We start from the raw sequence: 18,257 nt of genomic DNA, 5'->3' as shown, positions 1-18,257 counted from the left end.
AATATGTTCCTTTTATTGAATGGGATGTTTGTACTCAATCCATGGCTTGGGATATTAGTAGATTCTCAATGGATGGAAGAGAAGAGAGGAGAAAGGGAAGTTCAGAAGGAATGGGGTGGAATGAAAAAGAGACCTGCCTCTCCTCTGGGCGACTGTGAGATCTCGGAGGGCACGGACCATGCCCCTTTCACCTCCTAATTGCCAGCTCCAGGTACAAGACATCACACTCTGCTTGGGTGATAACTTATCCCTGTAACATGCTGAGTTTAATATGCAAACATACATGCCAAAGCTGAGGAGTGATTAACTTAAATGCTTTTTAATCACAGAAATCCTTTTTTGCCTTCATTTTAAATTATTTTCTCCATTAAAAAAAAAAAAAAGAAAAGATGATCCAGAAACCAAGAGTAAGCAGCAAAGTAGGATGTTAAACCATCAGAAAATTATGGCAAGACATCTGAGATTGAGGCATCAACAAGACTGGAAAGGACAGGGCAATATCTTCCTGGAGAATGGGAGCTTAGTTCAATATGGAGGCGATTTCTTCAATTTCTTTCTGCCATTTATGGTTTTTCCAGGTTTGGGCAGGAGCCAATTGGATCAGACTACGCAGTTGGCAGGATATCATATAATGTAGCAATTAAGGACCTAAAGAAACTGTTTTCAAATTCTATCATTACTATTGCTACTCTTGTGAAATTTGGATTCAGATTTTTAATCTATAAAATGAGGATTCTAATAATTTAATACCTACCTCATAGTGTCCCTGTGAGGATTTAATAAGGTAATGCATGAGAAGTGCAATTTTCAAAAGGGTAAAATCATGATTCTCAGGCAAATGCAAACACATCTTAAAGATTTTATTTAATACTTTAATTGATCAGTGAACCAGTAAGCTATTATAATCAGTTCAAAATGCATTTAAGAAGTTGGGATATTTATAGGCAATTTGACCAAAAACTGTGAGACTTAGATTGCTGATATAAAACTATTTAATGTCTAATATGCCTTAAATCTTCAGGAGTTTCTTTTCTATCAGGCAGAAATTATTTGTATCTTTCCAGGACAAAAATGTACAAGTTGACAAGTAACTTCACTAAGTCTAATGCCTTAAATCAATGGTAAACAAATGATAAACTGAGTATAATCTCATAAAAAATCCTTGGGTGGCATTTGCCCCACATGATATTGAAAGGATGTGCCATCCATGTTTTTGGCCTTATTTCCAAGTTATGGATAATTTTTCTGGACAGCTCGTAGTTGTCTAATAATTTCTGTTTTAAGAAGAAGAGAGATGTTTTCTGAGGATGTGAATAAGGAATATTGCTTCTAGCAGACCTGTGGGATAAATGGGAAATAACCCTAGAATGAGAGCCATGCTGGGACAACAGAGAATTGAAGAGACAGAAACAGGTTTCTTCACTGAGTCATTGAAAAACCAACCCGAAAGCCTGCCGTGCCTCTGAATGTTGGAGTCTGAGATAACAAATGTCTTTATTGCATAAATCTGTATGCTTTAGGTTTTTTTGTTACTTGCAACCAAAAACAATCCAGGACCTTCAAGATCTCTGGCCTTCTACCGTCATTCTTTCCTTTAATATCCAAGTAGAATAACTCAAGCTCAAATCCAATGCAATTTAAAGACATATAGTCTCCTTCCTAATACTTCCAAGTGTATGTGGGGTATACTTAGATATGGTCTCAAAGGCACTATTCATCTCTTCCTGGAGATAGCTGCCTTACACTGTTCTCTAGAGCTTCTGGCTTTGTTGACAGCCTTTTTAGGATGTTCCTAATCCCTTTATCATCTTTCTTCTGAAAAAGTGTTCCAGCTTCTCTTTTATTTCCAAGGCAGCACTAACAGAAAGCTGATCCTAGATTATAATGCTAACAAATTAGACTAAAAACTGAAGGGTGTATGCAATCACGAAAGTATTATGTCAAAAGGGACTTTAAAATTGGTTATCAGCTGGCACTGGTCTTAGAGTCAGTTGGCCATTGTAGGTTGTCACCTATAGGTTGGATGTTTTGTGGTAGGACTGCCAGCTATACTACCATTGATATCCTGGTCCTCTCTTGTCCAACCTTCATGGACATTCTCACCCCATGGAAACAGACTATATTAATTAACACTTAACATCTCCATCCAAAGAACAAAGGAAGGTTAGTTGTCTTACATTTGTGTAGAGCTCCTCAGAAATAGATCAAGATCCAACCATTTCTCACTATTCCTCTGCTTCCACTCTGTATGAACCACCATCTTCCTGCTTGGACTACTGGAGGAAATGGAACAGTCTGTCTTCTTCCCCTCCTAGCTTCCATGGTCCCAACTCCACCCAAAGCTAGAGGAATCCTTTAAAAGCACACCCAAATCATTGCCCTGCTCAAATTCCTCCAATGGATTTCCTTCTTAATCAGCACATGAAAGGACAGTTAGTGACCCACCTCCTTTCCTTGTGACCCACAAATGAACTCTGTGCTCAGGAGCAGATGTGTCAGCCTGGCTCTAGGATGGATGATGAATATGAGCTGACTCTCTCCTTGGGGTACCTTATCATAAAACATATTCCCTAGTAGATAGTGGTCTCCTGGCACAGTCCTTCCCTTTTTGTCCTAAGTATTTGTAATCATTCGGAGACTATTTGGCTAAATTTGTGCATTTTATGGCACCTGGCAAACTGGGCTGCTATGTCTGTTCCCTGAGGGGAGGAAGCAGGGTTTTTCACTTGTGGCACAAGGGGAGGTGTGTGCGGACTATCACCCTGCATTGGCCATGGATCGAGACTTGCTGGCCAAGGGTAAATGATGTCAAGTATTGAAGCTGACCTTGCTCTGTCTCTTCTCCATGTGAGTAAAGCATTGTTCCATCCAATGCCTGTTAAATTGTGCTTTTGCTGATGACCATGATACATGCAAACCATGGTTGCTATCCTCCATACAGTGGGACTCCTCTCCTGGGGTGGTAACAGGTCTTTCTTCCCCCACATTTTAATGCAGTGAGCAGGTTTGACTTTGTAAAATTTAGAATTTAAAATACAATTCTCTAGCCAATAAAACAAAAGTTCCTCCTTACACTACACAAGCATTTGCTGAAATCTTCTGTTTTTGTTTGACAGGGCTGTTATAACAAAACACCACAGATTAGTTGGCTTTAACAATAGGAATTTATTGTCTCACAGTTTTGAAGGCTGGAGATTCAAAATAATGGTGTCAGCATGATCATGCTTTCTCTGAAATCTGTAGCATTCTAGTGGTGGCTTGCCAACAATCTATCACTCAATCTCTACCTCTGTCTCCTATTACTCTGGTTTCAGAATTTCCTCTGCTTATAAGGACTCCTGTCTTATTGGATTAAGGCCCATCCTAATTCAATTTGGCCTCATCTAAATAGGATCTTCTAAGACCCTATTTGCAAATGCGTTCACATCCACAGGACCTGAATTAGGACTTGAACAAGCCTGTGTGGGGGACATGATTCCATTCAAGAAGCAAACTGTGTGAAGAAAACATTTGTTAAACTGTGGCTTATATAATTAAGATGCCTTTCGAATGTTAGGAAAACTATCTAAAACTTGCAAATAAGGCAGAAACCTGCTTGCATGACCATTTAGCGTCTAAAGAGCCCTCTGAAAATTCACCAGGCTCTGGGACTATAATTCAGATTAATTTAGAGCCAATTGTTTTCACAATGCTGTCAAGACAGAGTTAACTTGCAGAAAACTGATTTCAGTTTATTACCCTGTAGCTCATTAATCAGTGTGGTATCTAATTTAGCAATCTTATTTTAGCATTCCTTTTTTCACTTATTAATCCTCCTCATATGCTCTAAGAGCGTGCTATGTCATTCAGCTAGTTCCCTCGTTAATGAATTGATTAAAACTTTGACTTGGGCTCACTCTTCATTTGTATGAGAATTATCTTTGTAATATTTTTCTAACCATTTAAGCTTCTATTTAATACTTACTGAAAGAGCTCTTTGAGACATTATTTTGTCTTATCTTTTTATTTTATATCAATCTGGATCATACCCCAAGAAAGGGGAAGTATAAGTGAAACCAATTAGTTAAGGAATTCCTAAATCCTCTTTGTATTCCCAGCATAACTCTTCTGATAAACTTCCCCACTCAGAATCACCAGTGTCTGTGCTGTACCACAGAATATCATCCTCTATGTTATCAGGAGAGTGATATAACATTTCTTGAAAATGTACTCTATTACTGTCTCCTGGTTACTTTATTCATCAAGTTTGATGTTCATATTTTCTTGCGTTGCACATGATCTTCCAAAACCTCAGACAAGATCTTTTCTTTGGGCCTGTTTAACATTTTGTTTTGCTTAGCAGGAATATGTAGAATTGTGGTCTTTTTTTTTTTTTACTACTCAAAAAATTTTGCTTCAATAATATTGAATTTATGTCCTGCTCTTCTATTTTTGCACATTTCTCCACATATAATAACTGCATTTTTGCATGGGTTTATTGGGGCTGAATTTAAGTTCAAGAAACTGCACTGAAGTGTGCAATTTGATAAGATCTAACATATGCATATATCCATGAAACTCTCACTAAAATAAGATAATGAACTTGAACTGTAGTTGATGCTAGGGTTTAATATATACCTAGGGGATCTGAATCTCTGGACTGACCATATGATAGCCAGGCCCCGAGCCTCAACAGACTTCAGCTCCTACACTCTGGTTTATTGGACTTACCCCACTCAGCTAACATGGAGTTGAAGAAGGTCGACCACCACACCATGGAGCCAAGAGTGCCTACACCTGAAAGCAGGAGGATTGCATCCAGCATCCATGTGGAATCTAAGCCCCCTCTTGATATAGATGTGGAGTGGACACAACCATTCCAAGGTCCACAGGATGGAGGAATAGAATATGGATGAGAGTGGACTTACTGATAATCTATTCATGAACTATTGTGATTAGTAATCGAAGAAAATGTGGCATTGGTGTGGAGGAAGTGGCCATGGTGGCTGCTGGGTGTGGGGAATGGGAGGAAGAGATGAGATGTGGAGGCATTTTCAGGACTTGAAGTTGTCCTGGGTGATGCTGCAGGGACAGTTACCAGACATTGTATGTCCTCCCATGGCCCACTGGATGGAATGTGGGAGAGTGTGGGCTATGATGTGGACCATTGACCATGAGGTACAGTGGTGCTCTGAGATGTATTCACCAAATCCAATGATTGTCTCATGATGATGGAGGAGATTGTTGCTATGGGGGGAGGAGTGGGGTGAAGGGGGTGGGGGGTATATGGGGACCTAATATTTTTTGAATGTAATATTAAAAAAATAAATAAAGGCAAAAAAAAAAAAAAAAAAGATAATGAACTTATCCATTACCTTCCAGAGTTTTCATAGTGAGTTTATAATGTTTGAGTATTACATTATGACACCAACGTGAAGAAGCTTTCGAAGTAAAATGTGAATTTTAATAAATAAACTATAAAGGGAATTTCTTAGCCTCAGTATAAAAGGGGAAAGCGGGTCTTCTTTCGGTCTTCTTTTTGCTGCTGTAACAAATTACTACAAATTTTAGTGCTTAAGGAAACATAAATTTGTTCTCCTCCAGTTCTGGAGGTCAGAGATCCAAAATCAGTTTCACTGGGCTAAAGTCAAGGGGTTAGCAGGCTTGACCTCCTGGAGGCTCTGAAAGGAGACTCTGTTTCCTTGACTTTTTCAACTTTTAGTAGCAGCCTGTATTCCTTGTTTTGTGACTCTTCTTCCATCTTAATGCACATCCCTACAATCTCTGCTTCCATCATGACATTCTACATGACTCTGACACCTGCATCCCTCTTATAAGGGTAGTTGTGATTACATCGTTGGGATCAGCTTGATACATACAGGATAATGTTCCCATCCCAAAATCCTTAACTTAACCACATCTGTAACGTCCCTTTTGTGATATAAGGTGACATTCACAGGTTATGGGAATTGGTATAGCGTGTGTATAACATACTGTAACACTAACTATTATTCAGCCTACCACAGATCTATCTCAAGGAGTTGATTCAGTTTATCTGTACCCTCTACTGTTGGCAAGCAGTGGGTTCACTGCCTGATGCTCACAGAAGCCAATACCATGACACCAGGATTTTGAGAAAATAAAGAATTTTATTGTGAAGTCAACTGGCAGGAAGAAAGGAGACAAGGCTCAAATCTGTGTCCTGGGTCATGGGGTTAAGCAGGTTTTTATGGATGAGGAAGGGTTTATGGCACGGTGTGACAACTGGAGCATGCACATAGGTCTCACATGCTAGATCATGTGTCACGTGTTAATAAAATGGTGTCTTAGACTTGCTCCACAGAGGCTGGGTGGTGGGTTGAGGAAAGGTTACTTAAGGTTATGATTGGTAGCATGAGTCCTGTATCTGGCTGGGGAATTTTACAGGTCACTCTCGGCTGTTTCTTTCCCCTATCAAGCAGTTTGTGACAGGGGTAAAGAAAGGGTGAAGTTATGACAATGGGCCCACTGTTTCACTACCACTTATGTCCATATGTTGGAGAACCCCTCAACATTCTCCTGACCAACCAGGATTCCCACTGGGCTTATGGAGCCCTAAAGAGGTCTGAAGAGTACAGAGGGCAGTGGAAGCAAATCTTCTATGTCCAGGGGGAGTTGATCCTGTTGGGTGGACCTGATGGGTGGCTAGCTTTTGACGTATAGTGTTGACAGCAAGAAGTTTCTTCTCCACCATTAGGTCCAACTCTGGACCTGTGTGAAGCTGGTAATAACAACATGCACCATATGTTCTTTCTTTTGGTTCATTCCCCTGGCCTCCCCTAAATGTGTGCTGGTTCTTTTTTCCCTTCCCCTTCATCTACTTCCCTCTTGCTTTCCCATCAACACTGGGCTCTGAGGGTGTTGTCCACTCTTACCTCTCAACAAAAAGCAGTTCCATTCACATCTTTTCATTCTTAATAGTCTTCAGGAAGAGCCTAAATCTGTAGCAAAGAAAATAGATTTCCCTTTTCTCAAGGGCAGGGAGGACTCAAATAATTTGTATAATCCACCCAAGAAGATCCTGGAGAAGTTCTCTGCATCTTCTTTTCCCACACAACAGACTGAATAATTCCTTCTACTGAAGAAAACTAAAACGCAAAACAAATTTTTTTTTCATACTTAAAAGAAAACAACAGAATGATACTGGGGTTCTTTCCTCCTGATGCACTTTAAATGCCAATTCCTGAGACACTGGAGTTTCAAAGGAGAAAGGGTTTATTTGTGCAAGCAAAGGAGAACACTGGCCTAATGGCCCCAAAACTGCCTCTCTGATTTTTAGGATTTTAGGGTTTTATGGATTCAAACAGGGGAGGGTGGAGGGGTTACCATAACAAGAGTAAATGTACACAAGTGTGAGTCTAGTTGAGAGTAGCCATAAATGAGTGACACTGCTCTAGCTAGTTTAGTAATTGCAGGTATTAACTTCTGGTGATTCTATAATATACCGTGAAAAATAAGAAAAAGCATCCATATAATGATTTAGTAATCATAATCATTTGTTAATTATTAACTTGGTCACAAGAACAATTATAACTGCAATCGTCAGAATTATAGGAGGAAGCATAATGAAAGAAATTTTTGATGACTTCTAAGTAATGTTAAAAATGCTAATTGAGGGTGGAAATTTTGTCAATGTGTTTCCAACATTTGGATATCATGAAATACTGATGATTCTCAACTTCATCTCTAGAGTTCTAGTCCCACAAATCCAACATTTCATTGAACAATTTCACTTGTATGCCTTGTAGTAGTAAAATGATGAAATTTTCTTTGAGGAGAGAAGTGGCTGCCATTCCGCCCTCCTCTCCTTAGCGTATTCTTGAAAACTTAATAGGTGTGATAAGAAGGTCAACATTTGTATCTTATAATGTAAAGTCGTGGGCCTTCTGGTAGCCGGAGTTGGTTTCCAGGTTCTTGGTTACATCGTAAGAAAGAATTCAGAGATGCACCATCGTTACGAGAAAGATATAGGCAGAGTTTAATAAAATGAAAGTACCCACTCAGAAATGAGTGCGGGCGTGCTCGAGATGGAGACGCGCGCAGTACTGTTCTGGGGTTCCCTGTTTCATGGGCCACCCCAGGGGGTTAGGGTCTGCTCTGATTGGCGTATTTGAAACAAAGTGGGGGAGATTCATTGGGTGGTGTGACTTTTTAGGGGTTGCTGGTGGTGATTAGCTTCTGGCTGCTGTCCACCAGCTCTGCTGGAGTTTGCTGCGAAGGCATATGGAAGTGGGCGGGGGGTGGGGGTGGGGGTGCCCCGGGTGGGGGTGCCCCTCCTGCCCCAAGCTGCTTTCTGATAAGGCAGCTGCTGGGTGTGTGCTGTAATTTGCCACCTGATAACTTGCTGGTGCAAGTCAGCAGACTGTTGCCTCAGCTTGCGCAGTCAGCAGGATGATGCAAGTCAGCAGGCTGTTGCCTCAGCCTTTCTTACCACGTGGTGTTTGTGTGGCTTATTGGGTTTTCTGCCACTCCTCCTTAGGTTTCTATTCTATCCTGCCTCATTCTGACCTTTGGAACTGTAAACACCTACCTCCCAAATTTTCAGAGGTCTCAGAGGAGGAATACTGGAAACAATGACAAGGTGAATCCATTTATCTCACAAGGAGATAAGAGAAGTTTGAATTGTTCCTTTCTTACACATTACTGTATAAATTTGTCTGAAATTCTGTCCAGATTTTGTAGTCACTTTCATGCTCCCTTCCATGCATATAAATCTGATAATGTTTACTCAGTAATATGTTGTTTTTCTCTCTCTTCTATATTAGTACAAAGGAGTCTTTTTTGTCAGGATTGTTGCTATTTCCTCCAAACCCCTCAGTTACCATAAACTCAATGTACTCAAACCAAAATTTGCCAGGTTTTCTCCTCTCCTATCCCACATTTTGTCTTAGAATTAAGAATGACAACACATACACCCAGGCACCAAGGGCAAAAACCAGTGTCATCCATGACTCTACCTGCTTCTTCATTTGTTTGACAAATATTCACTGGGCACATTTTTTTAGTTATGCTAGGTACTGTGCTGGGCACTGAGAAAAGAGCAGGGAGCAAAACAAATTCCCTGCCATCCTGAAGCAGGCGAATAAGATAGGGAATTCATAGACGGATCTGGAACCTGGCAAGGGAGTCCACGTGGACATCAGAAACCCCCAAGATGACTGCTGGAGGAACCCCATCCCTGGGATTCTGCTATCTAGAACAAAGACTTCTTCCTGGGAACAAGGAAAAGCCCAGATGTTCTCTAGAAACTTTATCACTGGATCCTCACTAAGGAATTGATGGGTGGGGTAATCAATCCAAACAGCAAACAGCTGGAGCAAACCACGAGGCTTGAGTGTGCTCTCTCGACTTGCTTTTTTGCCTATGGACCCCTTTTGTCCTCTGCGAATTGCTTTCACCATTTTTCATCTGCCATGTGCCCATGCAAGTAACCCTGGGGACTTATAATCTATAATGGGGAATTGTAGCTTGTAAATTAGCCCTCTTAATCCCCTTTCATACCCTTCCTCACTACCTGGGACCCCTGCTCTGTTATTTTCTGTTATTTTCTCCCATTTCTCTTCCCTCCCTACCTGAATAAATTACTGGCCTAACTCACTTGGTGTGCTCTTGAAATTCATTTCTCCAGCATAGCCAAGAACCAACACAGAATCCAATAACTGGATTCCACTGGTCCCCCACTGGAGAGTGCATTCTAAGGGGAGAAAGTCAATGAACAAATAGCTAATGTATTATCTGCTAATGAGTGTTAAGTGCTATGAAGAAAAAGAAGCAGGTTAAGGGGTACAGAGAGTGGTAGAGAATGGTGGTTACAGAGGGTTAGGTATTTATTTGATTTGAGACCTGAATTCAGTGAAGAAGTAAGCCGTGCAAAGATTTGGGAGTATGGCTGGAGCTCAGTGAGGGAAGAGGAGATTGGTGGAGATCCAAGGAGTCAGGGTTTCAGCCTCACAGGGCACTGTAGGCTATTCTAGGATGTGGAATGCTATTCAGTTCTCTGAGTAGGAGAATAACACAATCCAATTTATGTTTTAAAAGGATTTCAGGGTCTACTCTTCACACTTTGACCAGGGTGATCTTTCCCATTCTTTCTTCTTCTCCTACCAACTCCTCCTCCTCTTTCTCTTTCTCCTTTTATCTTTTAAATGAAAATAGCTTTACTGCTCTGATTGTAAAAATTTCATATGCTTATTGTAAAAAAAAATTCGAACTGAATAGAAACTTTTTTAAAAGTGAAAGTTGATAGGAATCCCTTGGGTTACATTTTGGTACACCTTGCTAATATATTGGTAAATGCAGAATGATTTCTCAGAGAGCAAATTTGTTCAATTTACTCCCTGACTGAAGCCTTTTTGATACCCAGCAAATGCAGGTTCTTTCCCGCATGATGCACTTCAAAGACCAATTACTGAGACACACGGATTTCAAAGAGAGAAAAAGTTTGTTTGTGAAAGAAAAGAACAGTCACCTTAACGGCCCCAAAACTGCTTCCAGAACTGCAGTAATACTGATATTTTTATAATATCAGGCTTAGATGTTTATGCTAATAAGTCATTGGGGTGGAACTGACATAGGTTCCTTCATCAATAAACATTAAGGCATTGGACAGGATGGGGGGTTACCAAACCAGGGTGAGTCAAAAGGTTATTATAGTCACAAGACAGTCATTATCAGAGATCAAGTCATCTAGGATGGGGGGTGGGGTACAAAACAAGGGTCAGGTACAAGGTTTTACATATGGGTATTAAACAGAGGAGGGTGAAGTGGTTACACTTTCAATAGAAATGTTCATATAAGAGTAATATGGTCTGGGAATGAATTCAAACATAAGATTTTTGTACCCAAGTTTGCCTAGTTTCCAAAAAGCCAATTAAGTGATATAAACTCTATAGGCTTTGAATATTCAGGAAGGATGTAGATTGAATGTGTATCTGAACTTACATCCAGACAGAATGTAGGCGATATGTTAATTCAAGCTTACCTGGTATGTGGGCAGTATGTTAATCCAAGCCTACCTGGTATCCAAACAAACCCCTACACTCTAAGAAAACTAACAAAGAAAATCCTTTTTGCATCAAAGTGCCACTTGAATCCCACTCCTAAATTCTCTGTGTAAAGAAGAACCTTGAAATATTGCTCTGGGCTTGGTCTTTGGACAGAAGTCTGCCAACTGGCCCAACTGGCTGTTAATAAACCTTCCTTTTCAGAAAAGTCTCACGTCCTGGCCCTCAATACCACAATCACCAACTTCTCTCTGCTACTACATTTCTGGGGGCTCATCCAGGATCACTGAGAAGGTCAGAGACAGCAACAGTTGGTTGCCTCCAAGAAGACCAGAAGGACCCAGGCAAACCCCAGCCCAGGGCACCCCTGGAACCCTTTAGTCCAGAAAGAGGTTGTGAACTCTGCTGGAGCCCTCCCAGAAGAAACCGGAGGCACCAGAGGGTTCAAAAGAGACCCTGAGAACAAAGCAAGGAACTCCACAAGCCAGACAGGTAAAACCCCTGGGGGCATAGTTCAGGGAAATCCTAACTCTGGAAGTTAGAAGGAGGAACCTGATCACTTCCCAAAGAAGACCCTCATACTCCTGAGGAAAAAGGAGGAAGCCATCTTCTCTAGGTTTAGGAAAGAAAAGGAAGGAGGGTGGTTGTGTGTGTGTGATTGTGGAGACTGAATGAGATGCAGAGACACACTTCTGCAAGGCAAGTGCAGAGTCCCTATCTGTGGTTCTGTGGCAACCTCATCTGGTCAAAGGTTGTCTGGGGGGCCTCCCTGCAAAGGGACCCTCCTCCAAGTCAGGGGTTTATACTGACCCACTAAGGCTAAGAGATGCCTTAAGTCCCTGTGAAGGGTGCTGCCAGAGAGAGATGAAGTGAAAGACTGAGTGAGTGTTGTGCATTGCTGACACAGGGTGGAAACATGGGGAACACACAAAGTAGGACCCTATTCGCTGTATGCTGAAAAACTTTCCCCAAGTGTTCCATGGAGATGTATACAGCATAAAGTTCCAGCCAGGAAAGCTTACAACATTTTGTGAATTAGAATGGCCTACTTTTGGTGTGGGCTGGCCCCAGGAGGGCACTTTGACCCCTGGATCATCTGTAAAGTCCACAATGTGGTAACTGGAAAACCAGGGCACCCTGACCAGTTCCTATACATGGATGCCTGGCAGGACACTGTGAGTCAAAGTCTGCCCTGGTTAAGGAAATGTACAACTAAAGAAGCCAGGATTTGCCTGATACAAAAGCTCAGAGGTGTTGTCCAGGAAACCAGGCCAAACAAGCTTGCAAAGGGTCCAGAGAAAGTGAGCTGGAAATCTAGTTCTGAAACACCCATTCCAGAAGAACCAGATGAAAATGACCTCCTGCCACCTTTTGTGGTTGCTCCTAATGTGCCAGTGCTGAGGAGTGGGGACAAGCCACTTTCCCTGAGCAGCGTGACCTTGCTGTTCCCGCAGCTGCATCCAAGCAGTGCAACCTCGCCATTCCTGCAGCCACACCTGCCAGTACTTTCCCTGAGCAACATGGACCTGCCACTCCTGCAGCCACTTTCTCCAAGCAACACAGCCCTGCCATTCCCACATCAGCTTTCTTCAAATGATGTAGCCTCTTTAACCCCACAACTGCTGTCACTGCAAATCTCAGCCCCTGGGAGCATAGTGCTGTACTCCCAGTCACAAGTGCCAACTATCAGTCAGGAAGGATCCCCCAAAAGATGACAACTCAGACAATGGGGAGCCCCTGGGACAAGTGAAGCAGGGAAAAGGGTTACCCTACAGCCACCTCTCCATGAAGACTGAGCTCCAATTTATTATGATGCCAATGCCCAGATCCAAGAAGGAAGCCAAATGTTCAAGTACCAATCCTTCACTACCACTGACCTCTTTAACTGGAAAAGTCACACCCCACCATACTTGGAGAAGCCTCAGGCCATGACAGACCTCTTCCAGTCCATCATACAAACCCACAAACCCACCTGGGCTGACAGCAAACAACTCCTCATGACTTTACTCAACTTTGTGGAGAGACCATGAGTCACACAAGGGACACTAACCTGGCTCAAAGAGCCACTTGAGGGAACCCTGAACAGTGACCAATATGCCCACACACAGTTCCTAGACAAGGAGCCACAGTGGGATCCCAATAACATGACCAAGCTCACCAACTAGAAATGTTCCATAGGGCTTTAGTCAAAGGGTTCAGAGCTGGGAGCTGAAAGGCAGTAAATATGGTGAAGACCACCCAAGTCCTACAGACTCTTGATGAAAGTCCTGCTCAATTCTATGAGTGACTGTGTGATGCGTTTCCTGTATACCCACCCATTAACCTGGATGCTCCCAAAAGCCAAACAATGGTCAATGCAGCGTTTATTGCCCAATCACAGGCTGACATCTGAAGAAAGCTACAGAAGTTAGACAGGTTTGCTAGTATGAACATTTCCCAGTTCATGGAGGTAGCTGTTAAGGTTTACGTCAACCCTGATGTAGAAACCAGGAGAGAGGAAGACTGGAAAATGATAAAGAAAGCAGAAATTCTCACAGCAGCAATAGTTGAAAGAAGCAACCCTGTGTCAAGGAAAGTAAACTGGGATACCCCTACCCCAAGGAGGGGGGCCCATCCCTAGAGCAAAATCAGTGTGTATACTGCAAGGAGGAAGGGCACTGGAAGCAGGAGTGCCCCAACAGACTGCTCGACACCATCACCCCCAAGAAGGTGGCCAAAGCATTAGCCAGGAGAGTATACTCAGACCAACTGGGAGATGCAATCTGGGTCAAAGACTGGAAATCAGCTCCACCAACCCCTTGATGGCAAGGACCCGATCTTGTTATTTTATCCACCCCCATGCAGTTAAAGTATGGATACACCAAAGCTGTGTGAACTGAGTTGCCCCAGAGTCCTGGACCTGTATTCCAGACACCCACAACTCAACCAAACTCATCTTGTGAAATAACAAAAGGCCGAGCCCTGATCTAGTCACACCCCAGAAGCTGACTAGTTCACGCACAGCCAAAGGTTGAAGATGAAACACTGAGCTCTGCTCCAATCACACCCCAGAATCTGATTGGTCTATGCACAGCTGAAGAGTAGGAATCCAGTTTAATCCCAGTTACAATGTCCATTTAGTTATTTTCCCTAATTTGAGTCCTAACCTTCCCTTGGTTCTTGGGGGATGCAACAGAGTGTGGGCCATGTGTCCAACAAGTGTGAACGGGGGCCCATGTCAATACTATATTAATATATCTTACTCATTACACCTACAAGGGCCATATAACCACCTACCAGTTTCAGGGAATCTCCTATAGTATCTGTAACTTATCTGGCCAAATAACCTGCTTTGACCCCAAGCCCTCAACAGGTTCCCACCAATGGGAAATAAGGGTAACTAATCAAAAAGGAAAACTGCTCAATTCTACCCCAGTTACTTCCAAATCCCAGAATGTCTTCTGCCTGTTGATGCCTGCACAGCTATAAATTCCAACACATGGAGCTCTTGTGGGGGCCTCAGCTGGGAGTGAGAATACAGACATACTGACAAGTATATATGTTATCCTGAAGGGAAAAATAGTGTAAGGATTGATATGCCTGAGATTGGTACTTCTGTTCCATATGGGTCTTTGTCTCATGGGCCACCTGGCAAACATGGGCAAATCTCTACCCCACCAAAGGTAAACCCCCAACCAAATGTGCCCTTGTACAGTGTAATCCCTTAAATTTCACCATTCTACAACCTGACAAGTACAGCAAAGGAGTCCAAATCAGCCTCCTCATCTATGGCAGAGGAATAGACCCAGGAGTCCTCATCTGGGTCGGATATCAGGAATCCTGCATCATGAGTAAAACCCATTCTGTGTTCCACTCCTTCTATGAAGAAATGGAAAAACCATTTTCCATTCGGCAAGTACTGAAAAAGTTCTTTATAAACCTAGCTGAGGTAGTAGGGGCAGCCTTAAATGTCTCCTCATGCTATGTATGTGGAGGTACTAATATGGGAGACCAATGGCTCTGGGAAACTAGAGAATACAATTATAGCCAACCATATAATGAAACTGGCCTCCCGGTCATCCCCCAAGATGGTATGTGGCCCTTGCAAACTTCTGCCATAGGAAAATATTGCCCTTCAAGGGTATACCTAAATTCCTCTATATTTGTTGGAAACCTAACATGTGTGGGGGGAAGATTCCAAAATCACACCACCAATACAATGGAGCCTTGGGGAACAAGGAATGAATCTAACCTCATTCTCATAAATCATACTTTCCCCAAATTAATTGCAGTGTGGAACTCCACTGCAAAGGGCCCCTTTACTGCCCCAAATGGTCTGTACTGGATTTGTGGGAAAGTTGCTTTCTGAAAACTTCCCCAAAATTGGTGTGGCACTTTCATGCTTGGTACAATAAAACACTTCTTCCTCATTTCCTTAGCAGAATGGAAAGGGCTGAGCCAACCAGTACATCAAAACATAAGAGAAAAAAAGGGCTGTCATTACCTGGGCAGAAGATGAATGCCCCCCTGAGTGTATAGTCCAGTATTATAGGCCAATGACTTGGGTGGAAGATGGCATGTGGGGTTATTGAACTCCTATGTATATGCTAAATCATCCGCTTACAAGCCATGGTAGAAATAATAACTAATGAAACCTCCCATGCTCTAACTTTACTAGCTCAACAGCAAACCAAATTCAGAAATGTTATCTATCAAAACCATCTCACCTGAGACTCTCTCTTACCAGCTGAAGGTGGAATTTGCGGAAAGTTCAATCTCTCTAATTGCTGCCTTGAACTAGACAGCACTAGAAAGGTTATCAATGAAATTACAAACAAAATCGGAAAAATTGCTCATGTTCCAGTGCAAACCTGGAATAGTTGGAATTTTAAGTAATCCCGTTGGAAATTAGCAGTCAGTAGCAGAAAATTTCAAACTTCTAGTGGGAATAATTGCCTTCCTCATAGGAGGATGCATCATACTCCCTTGCCTCTTCCCTTTCATCATAAGCGGGATACATGCCCTAATAAATAATACAGTGAAAACACAAATAGCCGCCCATCTCATAGTTCTATATACATACCAGTCAGTCCAGAGAGACACTGACGATAGTGATGCCAAAGTTTAACAACCTTAAGCAAGCATCAAAGAGAGGAAATAATATGGCCTGTGCATGAATTTGAATTATAGAATTATCTATATCCAAGTTTGCCTAGTTTCTGGAAAGCCAATTAACTGATAGAAACTCTATAGGCTTTGAATATCCAGGAAGGATGTAGACTGAATGTGAATCCGAACTTACATCCAGATGGAATGTAGGTGATATGTTAATTCAAGTGTACGTGGTATATGGGCAATATGTTAATCCAAGCCTACCCGGTATCCAAAAAAACCCTAAACTCTAAGAAACTAACAAAGAAAGTCCTTTTTGCATCAAAGCACTGCTTGACCCCCTCTCTTAAATCCTCTGTATGAAAAGGACCTGGAAATATTGCTCTGGGCTTGGTCTTTGGACAGAAGTCCACTGGGCTCAGCTGGCTGTTAATAAACATTCCTTTTCAGAAAAGTCTCGCAATCCTGGCCCTTATCTTGCAATCACAGACTTTTCTCTGCTACTACACAAGGGTAAGATCTCTTGGAATGATCATCATAATAGCATAATGATCACATACAAAGGTGAGATCCATCTTGAGTAACCATCACAATGGCACGTTTTTAGTTGGAAATGACCATATACAAAGGGTAAGGTCAGTCCAGCCAGTGTCATCAAGTTCAGATATCAACCATTGGCTATTTGTTAACATACTGGAAGTAAAAAGGCATCTATATTATGATTTAGTAATCTTAATTATTAATACTGACCCCTCAGTTACACTTTTGTAATACAATTAAATATTACACTTAATACATTTCTTTTGTTCTTAGGATGAAGTTCACATCTTGCACATTGAGCTCTTTCCAATATGCCTCTCCTTAGTTCTCCATCCAGCTGTCTTTTACATCCAGGCCTCTGCATATATTGACTGCCTCACCTCTTCCCAGTTAGGCTTGCTCAGCTAGCCTTTCAGACCAGCACACCTGCCTTAGTGCTTCTGTCTGATAGCCAGTCACTCTCACTGTGGACTGCAAGATCTTTGAGGGCAGAGAGTCTTGTTGTCTTGGCATCCCAGCACCTAGCCCAGTAGCTGGTAGCTGAGAGGGACACAGTAAATAATTTTAAATGAATGCATGAAGTGCTTTCATTCCAGAGAACTCATTCAAGAGATATTTATTAAGTATTTACTGGATGCCAAATTCAATTCTGCAGCCAGACAGATAAAAGACCCTTAAGACAAGCCCCTCCTCTTCAAGGTTTGCAATCTCCTGCTGGTCCTTCAGAGAGGAATGTTTCTGAAGTGGAGAAAAGCAGTTCTTCGGGCTGTTTCAGTTTGATACCAATATCATTTAATGATACTGCCTTTTGCTGAAATTCTAGGATTCCTAGCACTTTTATGATCTGCTATTTTGTTTACTATCCATTTAAAAATAAATCAGTGCAATAAGCCTTTTTATTTTCATTTTAATATGAGGGAGAAATGTTTGATCTATTACATATTTAGAGATAAATCAGTGCCATGATTATTTTTACTTGGTATATATATTTGAATATAAATGCTTAAAAACCTGATTAGTTTTGATATCCAGCAGAGGGGGGTTCCTTTCTCTTGATACATCTTTAAAGCCAATTCCTAAGACAACAGGATTTCAAAGAAAGAAAGAAAGAATGTATTGGCTGCATAAGCAATGGAGTCAGTGACTTCATATTCCAAAATTGCCTCTCTAATCTGAAGAAATTCTAATATTTTATAACATTGGGGTGTTAATGAATCATTGGGGTGGTGCTAAACACAGGTTCTTTCATTAATAAGCATTAAGGGGCTGAACAGGATAGACAGGAGTGAAGTAGCAAACCAGGGTCAGGAACAAGAGTTTGGGATAGGGGTATACAGAGCAAAGGTCAGTTAAAAGGTGTTTTTTTTTTCATATGGATATTAAACAGAGGTGGGTGGAGTGGTTACCATCACAATAGTAAGTATACACAGGGGTGAGCTCAATCTAGAATTACCATCACAATAGTAAGCATACACAGAGTGATGGGGTTAAGTCTAGAGTAACCACAAACAGGGGTGGGACCACTCTAGCCAGCTTCAGTAATTTTAGGTATTATATACCTTTTGCTACTTTGTAATATAAAGACATCTATCTATCTATATATAT

The sequence above is a fragment of the Dasypus novemcinctus genome, chromosome 5, assembly GCF_030445035.2.
Source record: "Dasypus novemcinctus isolate mDasNov1 chromosome 5, mDasNov1.1.hap2, whole genome shotgun sequence".
NCBI classification, from domain to species: Eukaryota; Metazoa; Chordata; class Mammalia; order Cingulata; family Dasypodidae; genus Dasypus; species Dasypus novemcinctus.
This window is presented reverse-complemented; position numbering follows the sequence as displayed.